General features: G+C 38.3%; 1 long non-coding RNA gene across 1 annotated transcript; it reads left to right on the top strand.

Annotated features, from left to right (window-relative positions):
• Window positions 1-2,707: 2,707 nt before the first annotated feature.
• Window positions 2,708-5,779, top strand: LOC117284633. Its single transcript, XR_004515730.1, has 3 exons — window positions 2,708-3,353; window positions 3,452-3,504; window positions 3,853-5,779. It is a non-coding gene; the product is annotated as an uncharacterized LOC117284633 (long non-coding RNA).
• The last annotated feature ends 586 nt before the right edge of the window (window positions 5,780-6,365 follow it).

The following is a 6,365-nucleotide window of genomic DNA, read 5'->3' as shown; positions in this document are numbered from 1 at the left end:
ATTTCCACTGATGCCATAAAGTCCTTCAAGGGTTCAGGATAAGAGGTTTTACCTCCACTATCCCAGAACCTGTTTTGGCTTTGAGAGCTTCTCTATTCTAGAATTGCAAACCAGAGCAATTAAAATGTGCAAAATTGGAATTGTTGCATTTTTTCTTTTAACAATGTGTATCTATGGACAGTATATAGCATTGAGATTTAAATTTTCATATTAAATCTATGTATCACATTCCAACTTGTTCTTGTTTTTGAGATTCATTCACGTTAACATCAATCTATTTCATTTGTCTATTGTAATTTGCTGTTTCATGCCAATGTAGGAATATATAAAAATGTATGTATCCATTCTCCTACTAGAGAACACTTATTTTTTTTCTAATAGTTCTGTGGCAGATACTTTTGTGCATGCTTCCTTATGCAATGCTGTGAGCTTTTCTAAGGTAGTGTTTTATCAATATTGCTTTTTGCTAATATATTTTGAAAATAATACAATTAAGCTCAGGAAATAATCAATCCAAAAACAAATTTTACTAACAGTTCCTTGAGAATTTGCCATAATGAGACAATGGAAAATTTTCTCTTGTCTCATAGTTAAGAAAGGATCTACTTCTGAACACTTTTTTTTTCGGTGACCCTTTAATTATGGGGGTATGCTTTTTCTCTGGCTGCTAAGAAGCTTGGCACAAAATCTGTAGTTCAATTTGGAAACTGCAGTACTGTATAGTTTGTATTTTGTGCACTAATCTCTCCTTGGCTTAATTATTTTTTCCTTAGCTTTATCCCCTCCACTATTCTTTGTGTGTATTTCTAACTGAATGCAATGGGTTCACCCCTTGGTGAGTGCAAAGCTGATAAGCACACACAGAAGATAAAAGAGTGAGGAAAGGCTTACTACTTGTATAAGTAAGGAGTGCACTGGAAAGAATTCTCAAAGCAGAATTAACTTGAATAACAGAAGGAAAGGGCTATTGCTGGGGATACTTATACATATTCATGCAGAAAAGAAACATCATCATGTACAGGACAAGTAGGTGCATTTCTAAGAATACTAAGTTCAAATCATATATTGCATGTTCAAAAATATGGTAGACAGGAGAGCCTCTGAATTTTATATTATAATAAGAACTTTGTTCTAGGTAACCTAAAAAGAGTAAGAGTGACTGTGATTTTGGCTGGTTTCTTATAAATTTCTCTGGAGGACTTTATCTGAAACAAACACTTTTTCAAGGAGACTTAACAGTTAAGCACAGTGAGGATGATTTGCATATGTAGCATCCTTTTTACCTCTCCATACATAGATGATTATCCCTAAAAGTAATTGTCTAGTGACTAACATATTAGTTGACTGTGTATACATCCTAGAATCACTTGTGGTGTGCAACGTAAATGAATCACTGAATAAATAGGTAGATGTTTATAGCCAGCCTAGACAGGGTAGAATGAGCTCATTAAATAAGTTGTATGCATTACAGAATTCTACCTTTAATTTATGTCAGGATATATTTATCTTTCATAAATAATGTAGTTTATAATTTCATAACTTTGACATTCTTTCCAAGGTAACTAAGCTCAACCCTACACTGTCTAACCTTTTAAGATTACAGATGAGATTGTCATGGCTCCTTGACCTCATCAGAGTGTTAATACATAAATCAAAAGGACAATTTATAAGCTTGCTAAATATTCTGTGCTAAGATGCAGGAACAAAAACAGCTAATAACACTCTGACACATCTGAAAGAAATCCATTAGTCATTGGATTCTTCTCTTTGAAAAAAAGAGATTAGACTTCTGAATGCCATAATCTGACTGAAAAAAGATTATATTTAAATCATATGCAAATTATCCCCACTGTGCTGACAGCGACTAAAAGCATTTATTGTATCTCTCATGTTTAGCTAACAGGAAATTTAAAGAGTAACTAGCTCTTTAATAGTATTTTAGGATCTACATCTTCAATAGCCTCGAATGAATAGGACTTTTATGTCCTATCATCATCTTTGCTGAACTTTTTGGGTTATGTTTTGAAGTCTTTTCCCACCGCATTTTAATTATGTTTCTGATATTCAACTACTTCCTTTCATTATAAATGTCATAGTTTTTTTTTTTTTTGTCATTATGGAAAGTACCTGTTCTCTAATGCAGTAAGTATTTTAAGTGTTTTTCCCCCCTCGGCTCTATTGTTCTGCTTAGACTCAGTTTATATACACAGATTTGGTTGGCAATTTTTTATTACTTCACAGGTCAAAATAGTTTCTGACAAAAAAGGAAAAACCAGTCAAGCCAGACATTTTTTCTCTATTGATCTAACCCATGGCAATCTGTCAATTTTTGGTTTAATGAAAGATGAAGTAAAATTAAATAGACATAAAAACCCTACTTAAATTATTTTCACATGAATGGATTTTCTTACTTCTCCTAATGCTCATTTCTCTAGTTTGATTCTATCTCCTGCATTTTCACAGTGCACTGGGAATGGACAGATCTGGCCCCCTTGAGTCAACAAAAAGACTCCAAATATCATCAAGACCCTCAAGTACTACTTTGCTAGTTTAATAAATTGCCAACTGAATCTTGTGTCTCATCCAGGAATTAATATTTTTCTTTGTTACCTAAATAACACTATAGAAAGATTTAAAATATAAGAAAAATCATCTGCAATCCTACCATTCTGATAACTATTCTTCCTCTTTTTTTTTCCAGAGAATTTATCTATAAGATGCTTTATTCCTAATTGCCTCCAACAACTTCTTCCCCCACTTAATTGAAAGAAGAACTATTTTCCATGAGAACATAAATTCAGGACAAGGATGAAACCAAATGACCCACTTAGTCTATTTGGTCTAGTTCAGAGTTTTCAACTCCAGCACCATCAACACTGCAGTGGATAATCTTCTATTGTGGGGGACCACCACATTCACTGAAGGATGTTTAATAGCATCTTTGGCCTTTACCCAGCAGACATTAGTAGCATCCCAGTTATAACAGCCCCAGATGCCTCTAGGCAAAGCCAAATGTCTCCTGAGAGCGGAGACTTGGCAAAATTGTCATAGTTGAGGACCACTTGCTGATGTTTTCTTATTTGAGAAAATACATTATGATGAAATTCCATAGTCCAGACAAGAAGGAAGAAATTGGCTTCAAGTGACACGGCAACCAATGTCTGAAGAAGACATGGTGATCTTCTTGAACCTTCATAATGAAGCACATCAGCTCTGTCAAAATCAGGACAGAATCATAATTCTGTGGGGAATGTATGTTTCCCATCACTTATGTGGCTCTGGAACTTAACCAAAACCCCTAAGTACGGCAGTACTTTGCATGTTTTACAAAGGGGGAAACTGAAGCCCCACTAGTAAGTACCCTGCCTGCTAGTAAGTGTGGGGAATTCAAGATTCAAACTCTGCGCAGTAGGTTGATAAAGCTTACAGCCTATCTTTCACTATTCCACAGAGTTGTGATGTGTGACCCGGGACTCAGGCTGAGAGCAGGGCACAGCCAGAGAGGTAAGCTGTCTACAGACCCCTGGCAGTGAGTGGGGCGGGATTGAGGGATGGGATTCTGTTATTCTAGGAATCTGAGTCTTTTGTTTGATTGCTCAAAAGATGCCAAGGATTTCACATTCTGATTCATTTTCTATCATGACTGAAGGATCATGTTGGTCTGGGCATTCTTACTAAACCACACTAAGCAAAGATGGTATAGGAGTGGGAGGATGGAAAAGCTAAAGCCTTGGGGTCAGAAGTCCTGAAACCTGCCTTGGGCTCTGTGAATTGGCAGCCCCAGAGAAGCTGTAAATGAGCAAAACCTGTCATTTCTCACTGAGATTGGCTTGTCTTTTTCCTTTTTAAAAGAACAAGAGAGAGGAGAATTCCTGAGAGATGTTTATATCAAGTTGAGTCTTCAGAACCATACAGCTGTGAGTCTGGAAGGCATCTGCTAACTCCTGTGTTCTGCACTGTGGGTTATGAGGTTGAGGGTGGGGAATGGATTGCTTAGGGCATCTACAGAGATCCTTAGCTTCTGAGTTGCAGGGGAGGAGAAGATGGGATGGAAACAGGCAAGAAAACTCTGGAAGAAAGAACTAAGATGTCTAGTGGAAGATTCCATTGCTTCTACTGTGTGCTGGTGCTGTGAGTTCTCCCTGTTGAATACTCATGAAATCTTGCATAAAATGTGCATTTTTCATTATTGCATCATGGAGCTGGCTCAGCCACTGGATGTGGGGACTAGGTCTCAAGGCAGCTTCAGGAAGCTGGCTCTTGAGGTCTGGTTCGTCTAGGTTGCTATATTGATCATAAGAGCATGGTAGAGCCAGACTCACCAGGATGTTCCTATCACCAGACACCCTACACTTATCAGCAACTGTCAACTTATGAGGCAGATGATTTATTTTGCTGTTTTGCAGTTCTGGAAAGTGAAGCTCAGGAAAGTGATGCCACTTTCCCAAGACTGACAAGGTAGTATATAGTAGAGCTGGCAAGCCCAGCCTCTTAACTGCAACAGACTTCCTCCTGAGGAAAGAAGGCAGGCTTCATATATTTTTCTGTTTTTAGGTTTCTTCACTGGACAGAGGAAAATACTCTCTGGAGGCAAAAAAATATACAGGGGTTTCACTTCAACCAATGACATCAGTCTCACTTCAGGTAGGGTAGGGCAGACCTGGGAGAAATGGCTTCCTCCATCAGACTGGGTCTTGTGCATTCCTCAGGATTCCTCTAGAGACCAGGCAAACACATGACTGTCCTCAGGCCGTTGCTCTCCTTATATTCTATAAGGAGGGCTTAGTGACTGCTGTATCAGTCCTTTGTGGTGAAATTTGGGAGTGACCATATTAGCAACCCCATCAGTATAGATTGTCTGGTCTTGTCTTTGCTGCTGAAGTCTGTGTGTGCAAAGGCACTCATCCAGCAGTTAAATGGTCTCTGAAAGCTGGCACTTCAGATAGAAATGTTCCTTAACTTTCAATGGGTTATGTCCCAGAAAATCCATCTTAAACTGAAAATATCCTAAATCCAAAGTGCACTTAATCCACCAAGCCTATCACACATCCTATAGCTGAGCAACACAGCACGCTGTAGACCATTGGCTATGCTCCTTGCTATTGGTTGGGCTGACTGGAGGCTGTGATTAGCACTGCCCAGTGTCACAAGGGAGGATCAGATGGCATAAAACTATCCTGGGGAAAAATCCAAATTAATAGTTCCAAGTATGGCTTCTATGGAATACATGTTGCTTTCCCGTCATCATAAAGTAAAAACAAACAAACAAACAACAATCCCAAACAAACCCAAAAAACAATAATCATAAATCAGAACCATTGTAAGTCAGAACCACTGCACCAGTGATGAATGCTGCCATGTTTGGAAGAGACTGGAAGTCAGTATGGTGGCCTTGGCTACTGTTTGGAGGTTTCAAGAAGCGTATCAAGGAGAAGCAAAGAAGAATCAAGAACTCTTTCCAAGAGATACAAGATCTGGATCTGAGGAGGAGCAGAAAACTGGCCCCCAAACCGCAACATGAACCCAGCAAGCCTGGCTCAAGTTGGAGGAGCCAAGAGTGAAAACCCGGTGAGCATTCACGATCAAGTTCGGGTACATTATATGCACAGTCAGCTTTTGCAAACGGTCTTGGAGATGACACCAGAGTGTGACACACACTTACCACTTTCCCAGAGAGCTGGTCAGATGTGTACTCAGGAAAAGGAAATACACAAAAACTGTTAGTAAACACTTTTGGGACTCTGGGGAAGGAGTGAGCCATTCAAGTGTGTGTGTGTGTGTGTGTGTGTGTGTGTGTGTGTGTGTGCTGTATAGATATTAGAAAACTTCAATTTTCTATGTGCTAGTGTTTTTATAAATGCTGAGGATCAGACAGTGAACACTGTAAATAAATCAACACTTATGTGGAGATCACTACATCTATGTCTACTTAGTATTTCTATGTGTGAAAATTAATGTGTATATATTTATCAAGTTGCATCCACTTAAACCCATACTGTAGCTAATAAAATATTGATAAACTGCCATTCTTTTTTAAAAGAACCCATGATGAGTGTAAAATTTAGAGCATTTTCATTGGTTTTACAAATTATGCTGCAAAATGCAAAAGTATTTTGTTCTTGCAATTAGATTAGCTATCCCCTACTATTATCTGGTTTGACTTAATCTGGTTTGACTGATTGACTTAACAACCTTCTTATGGAGAAATTATACTACAGAAGGTAACTTCAGTCCTCAGTGCATCCAAATCATCACGATGTAGAGTGGGAAAGTTCTGAACGGCAGGCTGCATTTTGGTCATTTTAAACAGGATTTGCTGAGATTGGACTAGAGTTTTGTTTTGATATAGCATGAATTGCCTCAAG

This window comes from Fukomys damarensis, unplaced genomic scaffold (genome assembly GCF_012274545.1).
Source record: "Fukomys damarensis isolate Sample0158 unplaced genomic scaffold, DMR_v1.0_HiC HiC_scaffold_38, whole genome shotgun sequence".
NCBI lineage: Eukaryota > Metazoa > Chordata > Mammalia > Rodentia > Bathyergidae > Fukomys > Fukomys damarensis.
The sequence above is the reverse complement of the archived record's forward strand: the minus strand, read 5'-3'. Positions and strand labels throughout refer to the sequence as shown.